The sequence below is a fragment of the Nicotiana tabacum genome, chromosome 6, assembly GCF_000715075.1.
Source record: "Nicotiana tabacum cultivar K326 chromosome 6, ASM71507v2, whole genome shotgun sequence".
In the NCBI taxonomy this organism is placed as follows: Eukaryota; Viridiplantae; Streptophyta; class Magnoliopsida; order Solanales; family Solanaceae; genus Nicotiana; species Nicotiana tabacum.
The window spans coordinates 145,210,331-145,226,941 of record NC_134085.1 but is presented as its reverse complement, the minus strand read 5'-3'; positions in this window follow the sequence as shown (position 1 = coordinate 145,226,941).

Here is a 16,611-nt window from a genome sequence, read left to right as displayed (position 1 = left end):
AATAAGGCAGTTTGAGCAAGTAAGATAATTAAGTCAATTAAACATGCCTTTTTAAGCTAACAACAGGCTTAAATTGCAAGTAATATAAACAGGAAAGGAAACATACTAGTAATTATTTAATGAAAATCGAATTTTCAATAATTAGTACGAGTACGCACTCGTCACCTCATGTACAAGACATTTCAATTATCAAATAATACCAAATACTAAGGGGAAGGTCCCCCACACAAGGTTAGACAAGCCACTTACCTTGAATCAACTTAAAATTTACCTGAAACCACGTTCTTGCCACGAGTACTCGACTCCAAATGGCCCAAATCTATTCAATTCAATTACATAATGTAAATAACACTTCAAGTAACTAATTCTACAAATAAATTCTAAGCTAATACGCGAAATTAGGTAAAAATGACCAAAATGCCCCTCGGGCCCACATCCCGGAATCTGGTAAAACTTACATTTTCAGAATCCTCATACCCTCACGAGTTCATTTATATCAAAATTATCCAAATCAAAGGTCAAATTCCCAATCAAAATTTGAATTCTAGGTCTAAGAACTTTCTTCCAATTTTTCCCAAAATTTCACCTCCAATCCTAAATTAAATGACAAAACTAACAATAGATTAATGGAATACAACTATAAAGGGTTAAGGAGTTTTTACCCAATGATTTCCTCTTCAAATTCCTCCCAAAATCACCCCTCTCCCGAGCTCCAGTTTGATTTTTCCAAGTTTTGAACTAAACCCTCAATTCTATCTCTTTTCTGACCAGTGGAACTGCATCTGCGGTCCTGGGATCGCACCTGCGATCCCGCTTCTGCGAAGACCCGGTCGCATCTGCGACATTTCATTAAAGGGGGATTTTCCACACCTGCGACTTCCTTACCGCAGATACGGGCCTCTTCTGCGGTGCCCTGACCGCACCTACAGTCAACTCCCTTTTTGCCTCAAACCACTTATGCAGTTCTTCTACCGCTTCTGCGGTCTCGCACCTGCGGTCCCCAAGCCGCAGGTGTGGTTATGACAGCAGATTTGAAACTTCAGCTGCAAACTCTCAACTCCAAATTTCCCGTTAACCCCCCGAAATCATCCTGAGGCCCCCAGGACCTCAACCAAAAACACAGACAAGTCATATACCACTGTCTATACTTATACAAATCTGCGCAACACCTCAAACAATATCAAATCAACCAATTAGCATCAGATTCAAGCTTAAGAACTTCAAAAACTCTCAAAATACGCTTTCTATCAAAAAGTCTATCAAATCTCGTCCGAATGACCTAAAATTTTGCACACACGTCACATTCAACACTACAGAGATACCCTAACTTCCGGAATTCCATTCCGACCCTCAGATTAAAATCTCATTATCGAATCGAAAACTTCAAAAATTCAACTTTTGGCATTTCAAGCCTAAATTAGCTACGGACCTCCAAAACACAATCCGAACACGCCCCTAAACCAGAAATCACCCAATGGAGCTAACAGAACCATCAGAATTCCATTCCAAGACCGTCTTCACACTGTTCCGACTATGGTCAAATTTCCAAAACTTAAGCAGAAACAAACACGGGTGAAATAGTTAATAGGGGATCAGGGCGTAAATTCTTAAAACGACCAGCCGGGTCGTTACATCCTCCCACACTTAAACATTCGTTCGTCCTCGAACGAGCATATAGACATACCTGAAGTAGTGAAAAGATGAGGGTAACGGTTGCGCATATCCTGCTCGGCCTCCCAGGTCGCCTCCTCGACCGGCTGACCCCGCCGCTGAACCTTTATTAATGCAATGTTCTTTGACCTCAGCTTTCGAACCTGCCTGTCCAATATTGCCACTGGCTCCTCAACATAAGATAGATCCTTGTCCAACTAGACTGAACTGAAATCCAACACGTGCGATGGATCACCGTGATACTTCCTGAGCATCGAAACATAAAATAGCGGAGGAACTCCTGCCAAGTTGGGAGGTAAGGCGAGCTCATAAGCAACCTCCCCAACATGCCTCAATATCTCAAAAGGGCTAATAAACCTCAGACTCAACTTTTCTTTCTTTCCAAATCTCATAACGCCTTTCATAGGCGAAACTCGAAGTAGAACCCGCTCTCCAACCATATAGGAAACATCACGAACCTTCCGGTCCGCGTAACTCTTCTGTCTGGACTGGGCTGTACGGAGTCTATCCTGAATCACCTTAACCTTCTCCAAAGCATCCTGAACCAAGTCTGTGCCCAATAATCTGACCTCACCCGGCTCAAACCAACCCATCAAGGATCTACACCGCCTGCCATATAAAACCTCATACAGTGCCATCTGAATGCTAGATTGATAGCTATTGTTATAAGCAAACTCCGCTAGTGGCAAGAACTGATCCCAAAACCCTCCAAACTTAATCACACACACACGGAGAATATCCTCAAGAATCTGAATGGTGCACTCGGACTGTCCGTCCGTCTGAGGGTGAAATGTTGTACTCAACTCCACCCGAGTACTCAACTCATGCTGAACGGCCTTCCAAAACCGTGATGTGAATTGAATACCTCTATCTGAAATGATAGAAACTGGAATACCATACAGACGAATAATCTCCCGGATATAAATCTCTGCTAGACGCTCCGAAGAATAGGTAGTACACACAGGAATGAGTTTATGGGTAGATTATAACATGTAAATTAGTAAAAATTATGGGTTTAAATGAAAACCTAGGGTTTATCAAAAAATGAGATTTAACCATGAAATTTGTTATGGAATTTAGTAGAAATCATATACTTATGTTCCTAAGATTATGGGTAACAACTTCCTTTAAAACTTTCCGGAATTCGAGCATGTGGGCCCGGGGTGAATTTTAGGAATCTTGCAATTTAGGTTGGGTAATCACTTAAATGGTGGGATTGTGAACTTTTGAGCATAGATTGATTAGTTTATGTAATATTTGACTAGTTTCGAGTCATTCGCCGTCAATTTGGAGATTTGGGTGCGTTCTTGAATTGGGAAGTAGGCTTGAGACGAGGTAAGTCTCATTTCTAACCTTGTAAGAGGAAATTAACCCCATAGGTGAATTAAATACATGTTTAAACCTATTTGTGGGGGTTGCATATGTACAAGGTGACGAGAGTCCGTACATAGCTACTAGTATGCTATTGTCCGGGTAGTTTAGGATCCGTATCATGCTATAATTGGAATGTTGTGTCCTTACTTGCTAAACTAATCGCTTAAACCATGTTATAAATTTATAAAAGGATTGTATGAAGTTAAATTCACTTCCTTGGAGGTTTGTATGAATTACTTGACTGTAAATGAGAAATTTTTGCTTTCTTGAAAATAAATTGTTATTTGTGGATCGGGCCGAGCGCCTCGGTAGTAAATATATGTATCTACGGTTCACGCCATTCCACCCTCCAGCAGTGCACATTTTAATATTATGTTGGACAGGGTCGTACGACCTTAACATAATTGTGCATGTTAATTATTTGGAACTCTCCTTGATTTATACTGCTTAAATGCTTTGAAATATAAGTTGTTACATGATATGACTGAAATTGACATGTTATTTATGAAAGAATATCTTATATCTTCCTATTATTGAACTTTTAGTATTATTCATGATATCTATGCCTAACATAACACTTTAATTATATTATTGTTGGCCCTAGTAGGTGTCAAGTCGACCCCTCGTCACTATTTCTTCGAGGTTAGACTGGATACTTACTGGGTACATATTGTTTATGTACTCATACTATGCTTCTGTACTTAATTGTACATGATCTGAGGCAAGTACATCTAGTTATCCGCCAGGCTCGCATTCCTGATCTTGGACTGAGACTTCACGGTGAGCTGCCTCCTTCGAGCCGTTCAACAGCATGCCGAGTTTCTTTTTTTTTGTTTATGCCTGTCTATTCTATTTCAGACAGGAGGATAGTCATCTTTTGTATATTCTGCTAGTTGCTCACACACTTGTGTCACTAGATCTTGGCACATATATTAGTAGACTTGATTTTTGAGTTGTATTTCTGCAGTCATGATTTCTTCTAGTTGTTTCCGTTTTGCTTACTTTAAAAATTCATTATTTATCAATTGCTTTAAATTTAAGTAAAGTTAGATATTGGGATTGTTTAATAAAAATGAGAACTCACTAGTTCATCAGTGTTGGCTTGTCTAATAGCGGTGTTGGGCGCCATCACGGCCTATAATGAAATTTGGATCATGATACATTATATATTGGATATAATTGTAATTGTAATCAATTTTTTTTGGGAGAAAACATAAAATTTCCGTGACTTTCTTAGAGTTTACATTGTTTGGGATTCTTTGTTTTTTTTCTTTAGTTTTCAAATTCTTTAGTTTTTTTTTTAATTATGGTTTTTATTTTGTCCCCTTTTGTTCTGGTTTATTGTCCCTTTTAAATGGTTTAGGATTCAATTTCCATTGTCTTTTTGGTGTATATTTAGGATTCAATAGTCTTAGTTTCCTGATCGTAAGGTTTAGGATTTTAAATTACCAGTTAATTCTTTATGTCTTCACTTTGTTTAGGTTTTGGATTCAATTTAGGTTTCTAAATTTTTTGGTTTTGTTTAGGTTTTGGATTCAATTTAGGTTTCTAGAATTTTAGAACCAAAATAATTTAAAATAAGGAGAAGCTGGCCATTTTTATAAAAGAAGCCATTATTTTATATTCTTTATCATAAGATGTTTATAATATCGGTGTCCGCATAAGAAAATTTGCTTGTGAGATGAGGTAAATTCTTTACCCTGTACTATTATGTTGAAGTTGCGTAATAATGGTTATTCGTGTGTTATCACTATTTTTTGAATACCAGACAATCTTTTTTAAAAAAATTCCCTCTGTTCTATTCCAATTTACCGTTACAAAAATACATGATTGTTCCTCATATCTTCTCCTTTCGATGTACATTTAGTGATTTTTTTTAGAATTGTTGCTTGGTAATTTACTTTGCCTTATAAACAAAGTGATTTTGTACTTTAGCGTCTAACAAATATGTTCGTTCGTGCATTATTGATAATTGATAAATAACTCTACTTGAATGTTTGTCAATTGTGATTTGTATTTATAATGTCTCATATAAGATCATTGGCTAATGTCTCGTTACATGATCACTTATTTAAACTTGACTCATTTACAAATGTTGTACAGTTATTGGCTCGTTGTATTCATCACATAAAATTAATTACGCATTCTAACTCATATCAATTGATTATTTTATTAATTTAAAATTATTTTCACTCTATGATTGATAATATTAATTACTAATTGTTAAGCCAGCTCAAGTAGTTCATATATTGTAAGGAAAAGTAAAAATTGGTTACCTTTTTTAATTGATTATGTTATACATATCACAATTTTAAAATTGGGTTATTAGAGAATAGCCCTTCGCAATTGGCATTTTTGCATCTAACCAAAAATTAGTTTTCATTAGTTCAGTGTGACGACTCGGCCAGTCGTCTCATGAGTTACAGCTCTATTTTTTCTATTTCTGCTTTTTTATGCTTTGTTTATGCGTGTTATATAGTATCAGGTTGGTCGGATTGAATCCAGAATGATTTTGGTAAGGTTTGAGAAACTTAGTCTCTTTTGAGGAGACTTAAGTTGGAAAAGTCAACTAGATATTGACTTATGTGTTAGAGGGCTCGGATGTGAGTTCCGATGGTTCAGATAGCTTCGAGAGGTGATTTGGAAATTAGGAGTGCGATCGGATTGAGTTTTGGAGGTTCGGAGTAGATTTAGGCTTGAATTGGCGAAGTTGATATTTTGGCGATTTTCGGTTGGTAGGCGAGATTTTGATATAGGGGTCGGAATGGAATTCCGAGAGTTGCAGTAGTTCCGTTGTATCATTTGGGATGTGTGTGTAAAATTTCAGGTCATTCGGACGTAGTTTGATTGAGATTTTGATCAAAAGCGTAATTTAGAAGATTTTGGAATTCTTAGGCTTGAATCCGATACGAATTTGGTGTTTCGATGTTGTTTTGAGCATTCTGAAGGTTGGAACAAGTTTGAATGAGGTTATGGGATATGTTGGCATATTTGGTTGAGGTCCCGGGGCCTCGGGTGAGTTTCGGGTGGTCAATCGGACCATTTCATGATATTTAAAATTGCATAAAACTGTTGTGTGTTGCAGAAGATTTAGACCTTCGCGTTCGCGAAGGGTCAGTTGATGAAGGCTAGGATTTAAGCCTTCGCGTTCGCGAGGAAGGCTACGCGTTCGCGAAGGGCTGGATGTTTGTGCATCGCGTTCGCGAGAAGGGGAGCACGTTCGCGTAGAGGAAATTGGTCAGCTGGGTTTGAGGTAGAGTTGTTCATCGCATTCGCGATGAGTAAGTCTGAGGAACCATCGCGTTCGTGATAGGCATGTCGTGTTCGCATAAAGGATTTTTGGTCAAAGTCATTTTTGTGCTTCGCGAATGCGAGGCGTTGACCGCGTTCGCGAAGAAGGATTTCAGGCATGGGCAGAATGTTTAAATACTCGTCTTGTCTGCAATTTTGGGGTTTATTTCCTCCATAGTTGGTCATTTTTGGAGCTTTTTGAAAGGGATTGAAGAGAGATTCCAGGAGATTCACTTGGAGGTAAGATTCTTGGACTTAAAACTCGATTCTAATGGGAATTCCACCTAAATAATCATGGAAATTAAGCCAAAAATTGAAGAACTAGGGCTTGAAATTTAGACTTTTGATTGAGGATTTGAAGGATCATTTGACGTCGAATTTCAAAACTTTTGATATGTATGAACTCGTGGGGAGATAAGGAATCTATTAATGTAAAAATTATCGAATTCCGAGACATGGGCCTAGGGGTCGGGTTTTGGAAATTTCAGGATTTGTGTCGTATTTTAATTATTTTTGCTCGGGTTTCGTTGCCTTAGCATATTTTAACTTCCTCGTTCTGATTTTGGATAGATTCCACGCGAGTGGAGGCTGATTCGAGGGGCAAAGGCGTCACGAGCTAGAGATTTGACCGGTTTGAGGTGAGTAATGATTGTAAATGATATTCTGAGGGTATGAAACCCCGGATTTGCACATCGTTGTGCTATATTGAAGTGACGCACATGCTTGATGACAAGCGTGGGGTCGTGCACTGTTGGGGATTGTGACTTAGTCCGTCCTGAATGACTGTTTTATCACATATTTGACTGAAATATATTTGTTATCATCATGATTTGGGCTAAATGCCCACGTCTCGGAATCATGTAAAATTTACATTTCCAGAATCCTCACACTCTCACGAGTACAGTTATACTAAAAGTACCAAAATCGGACCTCAACTGGTGCCTCAAATTATCACTCAAATATCTCTAATTAGTCAAGCCCTAACCCCCAAATTACCACTGATTTTCCTTAAATTATCATGTTTATAATGATAAAAATCACCTCAATAATGAGTTTAGGTTCCAAGAATCTTGCCTCCTCGAAGTTCCCTTGAATTCCCTCTCAAAAACCTCCCCAAAAGCTCACTTCCCTTATGGAAATGGTGAAAGAATAACTCAAATTCGCGAAGGCAACTATTTATATATTCTGCCCAGCAATGCCGCATCTGTGGTCCACTCATCGCATCTGCGATACCGCTTCTGCGGTTCTCACTTAAAACCTCTCTGCCGCACCTGCAACCTAGAATCCGCATTTGCGGTCTCACAGGTGCGGTACATATGCCGCTTCTGCAGTTCCTGGCCCCTTCCTCATCTGTCGCTTCGGCGGCTGCATTTTGCATCTGCGGGAGTCGCACCTGCGGCCTCTTAACCGCAAATGCGGTTATGATAGCAGCCATAGCTTCAGCAACAACTCCAAACTCCAAATCCTTCCGTCAACCATCCGAAATCATCCCGAGGCCCCCAGGACCTCAACCAAAAGCACAAACAAATCCAATAACCCTGTCCAAACTTATACCAATCCTTAAAACACCTAAAACAACATCGAAACGACGAATCAACCACGAATTCAAGCCTAAGAACTCCAAAACTCTAAAAATACGCTTTAGATCAAAAAGTCTATCAATCGTCGTCCGAATGACTTGAAATTTTGCACACACGTCACATTCAACATTCCGGAATTCCATTCCAACCCTCGGATCAAAATCTCACTATCGAACCGGAAACTTCAAAATTTGACTTTCGGCATTTCAAGCCTAAATTAGCTAAGAACCTCCAAAACACAATCCGAACACACTCCTAAACCCGAAATCACCCAATGGAGCTAACAGAACCATCAAAATTCCATTCCGAGGCCGTTTTCACATAGTTCTGACTACGGTCAAATTTCTAAAACTTAAACTCTCATTTAGGGACTAAGTGTCCCAAAACTCTCCGAAACTCCAAACAATTCCTTCAGGCAACTCACAATAGCAGGAACAAACACGGGGAGAGTATTTAATAGGGGTTCAGGCCGTAAATTCGTAAGACGACGGACTGGGTCGTCACATCCTCCTACACTTAAACATTCGTTCGTCCTCGAACGAGCATAGAGATATACCTAAAGTAGTGAAAAGATGAGGGTAATGGCTGCGGATACCCTGCTCGGTCTCCCAGGTCGCCTCCTCGACCGGCTGACCCCGCCACTGAACTTTTACTGATGCAATGTTCTTTGACCTTAGCTTTTTAACATGTCTTTCCAATATTGCCACGGGCTCCTCAACATAAGATAGATCCTTGTCCAACTGGACTGAACTGAAATCCAACACGTGCGACGGATCGCCGTGATGCCTCCGGAACATCGAAACATAAATACCGGATGAACTCCTACCAAGCTAGGAGGTAAGGAAAGCTCATAAGCAACCTCCTCAACACGCCTTAACATCTCAAAAGGACCAATAACCCTCAGACTCAACTTCCCTTTCTTCTCGAATCTCATAACGCCCTTCATAGGTGATACCCGAAGCAGAACCCGCTCTCCAACCATATAGGAGACATCACGAACCTTTTGGTCCGCATAACTCTTCTATTTGGGCTGGGTTATTCGGAGTCTATCCCGAATCACCTTAACCTTCTCCAAAGCATCCTGAACCAAATCTGTGCCCAATAATTTGGCCTCATACGGCTCAAACCAACCCACCGAAGATCTACACCGCCTACCATATAAAGCCTCATACGGTGCCATCTGAATACTGGACTGATAGTTGTTGTTGTAAGCAAACTCCGCCAGTGGCAAGAACTGATCCTAAGACCCTCTAAACTCAATCACACACGCACGGAGCATACCCTCAAGAATCTGAATAGTGCGCTCGGAATGTCCGTCTGCCTGAGGGTGAAATGCTGTGCTTAACTCCACTCGAGTACCCAACTCATGCTGAACAGCCCTCCAGAACCGTGATGTGAACTGAGTACCTCTATCCGAAATGATGGAAACTGGATTACCATGCAGACGAACAATCTCCAGGATATAATTCTCCGCCAGCCACTCAGGAGAATAAGTAGTACATATAGGAATGAAGTGCGCGAACTTGGTCAGCCGATCCACAATCACCCAAATAGCATCGAACTTTCTCAAAGTCCGTGGGAGCCAAACTACAAAGTCCATAATGATCTGCTCCCACTTCCACTCCGGAATCTCTATCTACTAAAGTAACCCACCCGGCCTCTGGTGCTCAGACTTCACCTGCTGACAGTTGAGATACCGAGCTACAAATCCAACTGTATCTTTCTTCATCCGCCTCCACCAATAGTGCTGTCTCAAATCCCGATACATCTTCGCGGCACCTGGATGAATGGAATACCGCGAACTATGGGCCTTCCTAGAATCAACTCCCGAAACCCATTGGGTACACAAATCCGACCCTGCATCCTTAATACCCCGTTATCACCAATAGACACATCTCTGGCATATCCATGCAGAACCTTGTCCTTGAGGACAAACAAATAAGGGCCATCATATTGACGCTCCCTGATACGATCAAATAATGAAGACCGAGAAACCATGCAAGCTAGAACCCGACTGGCTGGCTAAGGCCTGAACATCCATCGCCATAGGCCTCTCCGATGCTAGTAAATAAGTCAATCTCCCCAAACTCTCTGCCCGGCGACTCAAAGCATTGGCCACCACATTGGCATTGTCCGGGTGATACAAAATAGTGATATCATAGTCCTTCAGCAACTCTAACCACCTCCTTTGGCGCAAATTTAGATCGTTTTGCTTGAACAAGTGCTGCAAGCTCCGATGGTCAGTATAAATCTCACAGGGAACCCCATATAAATAATGGCGCCAGATCTTCAGGGCGTGAACAATGGCTGCTAACTCAAGGTCATGGATAGGATAATTTTTTTTGCGAACCTTCAACTGTCTGGACGCGTAGGCAATTACCCTACTGTCCTGCATCAACACCGCTCCGAGGCTAATCCTCTAGGCATCACAATAGACCGTATAAGACCCTTAACCTATAGGCAGTATCAAAATCGAGGCTGTGGTCAAAACTGTCTTGAGCTTCTGAAAGCTCGCCTCACGCTCCTTCGTCCACTGGAATGGAGCACCCTTCTGGGTCAACCTGGTCATGGGGCTGCAATCGATGAAAACTCCTCTACAAAACAACAGTAGTAGCCCACCAAGCCAAGGAAACTGCGGATCTCGGTAGCTGAGGATGGTTTGGGCCAACTCTGCACGACTTTTGTCTTTTTCGAATCCACCTGAATACCCTCACTCAATACCACGTGGCCTAAGAATGCCACTGAATCCAACCAAAACTCACATTTCCAGAACTTAACATACAACTTCTTCTCCCTCAAAGTCTGAAGCACAGTCCTTAGGTGCTTCTCATGATCTCCCCGATTCCGAGAGTACACCAGAATATCATCAATAAAGACAATGACGAATGAGTCAAGATACGGCCGTAACACACTATGCACCAAATGCATAAAGGCTGCTGGGGCATTGGTCAGCCCAAATGACATAATAAGGAACTCGTAATGACCATACCGAGTCGTGAAAGCAGTCTTCGGGATATATGGCTCCCGAATTTTCAACTGATGGTAACCTGAGCACAAGTCAATCTTAGAAAACACCCGTGCGCCTTGAAGCTGGTCAAACAAATCGTCAGTATGAGGCAAAGGATAACGGTTCTTCATTGTAACCTTGTTCAACTGGTGATAATCAATACACATACGCATAGAACCATCATTTTTCTTCACAAACAATATAGGAGCACCCCAAGGTGATACACTGGACCGAATAAAACCCTTATCAAGCAATTCCTGTAACTGATCATTCAACTCCTTCAACTCAGGAGGAGCCATACAATACGAAGAAATAGAAATGGGCTAGGTACCCAGCAACAGATCAATGCCAAAATCAATATCTCTATTCGGCGACATACCCGAAAGATCAGCTGAAAACACATCGGGAAAATCCCATACTACTGGGACTGAATCAACTGAAAGGGTATCAATATTGATATATCTCACATAAGCTAAATACGCGTCACACCCCTTCTCAACCATTCGCTGAGCCTTAAGGAAAGAAATAACTTTACTGGGAGTGTGATCTAAAATACCCCTCCACTCAACACGCAGTACACCTAGCATAGCCAGCGTCACGGTTTTGGCGTGACAATCAAGTATAGCATAATGGGGCGACAACTAGTCCATGCTCAAGATAATATCAAAATCTACCATGCTGAGCAACAATAAATCGGCTCTGGTCTCAAAACCACTAAAAGCAACTAAACACGACCGATAAATGCGATCCACAACAAGAGAATCTCCCACATGAGTAAAACATAAATAGGGGAGCTCAAAGAATCTCAAGATATACCCAAATGCGGAGCAAAATAAGAAGACACATAAGAATAAGTGAAACCTAGATCGAATAGAACCGATGCACCTCTGTGACAAACCAGTACAATACCTGTGATGACAGAATCGGAGGCAACAACCTCGATATGGGCAGGAAGGGTATAATATCTGGCCTGGCCTTCCCCTCTAGCTGGCTGAGCAGGTGGGGTAGCAACTGTTGTTGTGATCATAGCCTGAGAACTCTGCGGAGCACGCTGTGGCTGAGAAGTCTGTGGAGGTGCACTCCTCCCAAGTCTAGGGCAATCCCTCACCATATGGCGTATGTCACCATACTCAAAACAAGCTCTGGGAGGACATGGCAGTGGGAACTATGCGGTATGGGTACTCCAAGGCCCCTAAACACCTGAAATATTGTGTGAAATCTGAGATGCAAACTGAGCTGGCTATCCCACAAAACCTCTAACATGCTGTACTCTTCCTCCATAATAAGGACCAGTGGGTCTCTCCAGTCTACGAGGTCTCCTCACTTCCCTATACTCTCTCTCCTGACCTTGTCTGTCCTCTATCTCCTAGACCCACCTGTCCTCTACTCGGCGAGAGTGTCCTCACCACCCACTGAACTAGGACCACAGGATGTGTTGCTTTGACACCTGGAACCCGACCAATGAGAACTCACTGCTCTGGAGTGGGGGTGGCGGAAGTCTTGGTCCCTTCCCCAATCTGTGAAGTAGTTGGTATAACTTGAATCAACCCCGCCTGAACTAATGTACCAAACACGCTCAGGAACTGTTCTAATATCTTCTGAAGTGCTAGAGTAGTAGTAGTAGTAGGCGTATCCGCTGCCTGGGATCTGGCTGGAACTACTGGCGGCTCCTCGGTGGCAACTTGCGCGGGTACTCTAGCTGCACCGCGTGCTTGTCCTCGGCCTCTACCCCGACCTCTACCTCTAACGGCTCTCGCAGGGGGCGCGAGTGTCTAATCATCTCTTGTAGCACGTGTCCTTACCATCTGTGAGAGAATTGAAGACAAAGGTTTAGGATTGTGATATCAAGAACCTCGCACGACAAGGAAATCAAATGAAGTGGAACTTTCCTAACAGTTACATAGCCTATCGTAGATAAGTACAGATGTCTCCATACCGATCTGCGAGACTCTAATAAATCAGCTTGTGATTCATGACTCCTATGAACCTAGAGCTCTGATACCAACTTGTCATGACCCCGGTTCGCCCTCCATGAACCATCATGACGACACCTAGACTTTATGACTAGGTAAGCCTAACAATGCGAAAAATAAACCAATTTGCGGAAGAAACAATTTAAAACCTGAATTAGTGAAATAAAATAGTCTTTTAAAGTGCCGCTTGGTATACACAATATCAACTCTCGAAACTAATAACATTTCCCAAAACCCAAAATCTCATGAACACAAGCCTTTGAATGAATACAAGCCTCTAACTCCGGAATATCTAACAATGAAACGAAAGTACAGAAGGGCTAATACAAAAGGGAGAGTAGAAAGGGACTCTCCGATCTGCGGATGTGGCAGATATACCTCAGAGTCTCTACAAGCGCCTCGCCTCCTGAGTGATAAGTCTTAATGGAGGTACCTGGATCTGTACATGAAAAATATGCACAAAAAGGGCATGAGTACACCACAGCGGTACTCAGTAAGTGTCAAGCCTAACCTCGGTCGGGTAGTGACGAGGAAGGTCAGGGCCCTACTGAGATTAAATGAAATACCAGGTATAATAAAATAAGATAAGCAGTATAGTTGAAAACTAACAATAAGAATTAATACAGATAATAAGGATAACAACAACTGAAATAGAGACAAAAATAATCATAAGGAAATACCACTCTTCACAAAGATAATAACCGGGGATCTCTCAGTATCCCGAGGATCTATTAGTACCCTCAATATATGCCAGGGATCTCTTGGTATCCCGAGGATCTCTTAGTACCCTCAATATATGCCAGGGATCTCTTGGTATCCCGAGGATCTCCTAGTATCCTCAATATATGCTAGGAATCTCTTGGTATCCCGAGGATCTCTTGGTATCCTCAATGTATGCTAGGGATCTCTTGATATCCCGAGGATCTCCTAGTATCCTCAATATATGCTAGGGATCTCTTGGTATTCCGAGGATCTCTAGGTATCCTCAAATACGTGTTGGGGATCTCTCGGTATCCTGCACTTCGGCTCAAATCATAAATGCATACAAGGGATCTCCCAGGATGCCGTCTCGTAGTCCCAAAGTAAAACACACAACAATGGCACAAGGAATACTCAAATAACTCAACTTCATACCAAAGTAACACATGCAATTCTAACCTAGCATGCTTCACGTAATACAAATAAGGCAGCTAACACAAATAAAGTAATTAAGTCAATTAGACATGATTCTCTAAACTAACAGCAGGTTTAAATTCCAAGTAGTGTAAGTAGGCAAGGAAAAACACAATTTAAGCTATTTTAGTGAAAACAAGATTTTCAACAATTAGCACAAGTACACACTCGTCACCTCACGTACAAGGCATTTCAGTTATCACAATACCAATCCTAAGGGGAAAGTCCCTCACACAAGGTTAGGCAAGCCATTTACCTCGAACCAGCTCAAAATCAACCCGAAACCATACTCTTGACACGATTACTCGACTCCAAATGGCCCAAATCTATTCAATTCAATTGCATAATGTAAATAACACTTCATGTTTTCTACAATGTATGCTAGGGATTCTAAAAATGTAAATTTTACATGATTCCGAGACATGGGCTTGAGGGCATTTTGGTCAGTTACTTGAAGTGTTTTTTATATTATGTAATTGAATTGAATAGATTTGGGCAATTTGGAGTCGAGTACTCGTGGCAAGAACATGGTTTCGGGTTGATTTAGAGCCGGTTCGAGGTAAGTGGCTTGCCTAACCTTGTGTGGGGGACCTTCCCCTTAAGATTTGGTATTACTGTTAATTGAAATGTCTTGTACGTGAGGTGACGAGTGCATACTTGTGCTAATTGTTGAAAATCCAGTTTTCATTAAGTAATCACTAGTATGTTTCTTTTTCTGTTTATATTACCTACATTTAAAGCCTGTTGTTAGCTTAGGAAAGCATGTCTAAGTGTTTTAATTGCCTTTTTTGCTCAAACTTCTTTACCTGAATTCCGTGCAGCAAGCTATGCTAGAATTACTTGTTTGCCTTGATAAGAAATTGACATTTCTGAATATTTTCTGGATGCTGCTATGTAATTACATTTGGGACTACGGATGTGGGATTCTGTTAGATCCCCCTTGTCTATTTATTTGGGACTACGGATGTGGGATTCCGGTAGATCCCCCTGTACAGTTATATAGAACTACGGGACTGCACCTGGTAGATTCCCCCAGTACTGGGTATTTATATTTGGGACTACAGATTGGGATTTCGGTAGATCCCCGCGCACTGATAGTTGGACTAGGGAGATCCATCGGATATATATGATGGACTACGGGACGGTATCCCGGAAGATCCACTGGATAGATGTAATTGAGACTACAGGACGGTATCCTGGAAGGTACCCCGGTTGTTATCTCTGTGTTGAGTTGTATTTTCTTTCAGTGATTATTTTCTCTCTATTCTACTTGCTGTTGTTCTTTCTATTCTATGTTATTTCTTACTATTGCACTTAATTCTACTATCTTATTCTACACTGTTAGACCTTATATTTTATTTAACCTCAGTAGGGCCCTGACCTTTCTCGTCACTACACAACCGAGGTTAGGCTTGGTACTTACTGAGTACCGTTGTGGTGTACTCATGCTCCTTCTGCGCATGTTTTTCATGTGCAGATCTAGGTACCTTGACTCAGTCCTATCACCCTTGAGGCGAGGCGATTGTTCTAGAGACTTCGGGGTATATCTGCCACGTCCGCAGACCGATGAGTCCCTTTCTATTTTCCCTATTGTATTAGCCCTTCTGTATTTCTTTTCCTTGTTAGATATTCTGGAGTTAGACACTGGTAGACATTCGAAGGCTTGTGGATTCATAGGTTTCCGAGTTTTGGGAAAATGTATCGGTTTTAAGAGTTAATATTGTGTATGCCGAGCGACATTTTTAAACGCTGTTTATTTACTCTATTTCTGTTTTAAATTATTTTCTTCCACAAATTTGGTTATCTTCCACAATTTAGACTTACCTAGTCGTAGAGACTAGGTATCGTTACAATGGTTCACGGAGGGCGAACTGGGTCGTGACAAGTTGGTATCAGAGCTCTAGGTTCATAGGAGTCATGAATCACAAGACGGTTTATTAGAGTCTCGCTGATCGGTACGGAGATGTCTGTACTTATCTATGAGAGGCTATGTAACCGTTAGGAAAATTCCACTTTATTTGATTTTCCTGTCGTGCGAGATTTTTGACATCACGAATCTTAAGCCTCTATCTTCCATTCACTCATAGATGGTGAGGACGCGTGCTACCAGAGATGATCAGACAACCGCGCCTCCTGCGAGAGCCGTTAGAGGTCGGGGCCGGGGTAGAGGCCAAGGACGCGCACGTGGTGCAGCCAGAGTACCCGCGCGAGCTGCCATCAGCAGTTCCAGCCAGAGCCCAGGCACCGGATGCGCCTACTGCTACTACTGCTCTAGCACTTTAGGAGACATTAGCATAGTTCGTGAGCATGTTTGGAACATTAGTTTAGGCGGGGTTGATTCAGGTTGTACCAACTACTTCATAGATCGGGGAAGGGATTTAGACTTCCGCCACCCCCACTCCAGAGTAGTGAGTTCTCATTGGTTGGGTTCCAGGTGTCATAGCGACATAGCCTGTGGTCCCAGTTCAGCGGGTGGTGAGGACCTATCGCCGAGTAGAGGATAGGTGGGTCCAGGAGATAAAGGGCAGACGAGTTTAGGAGA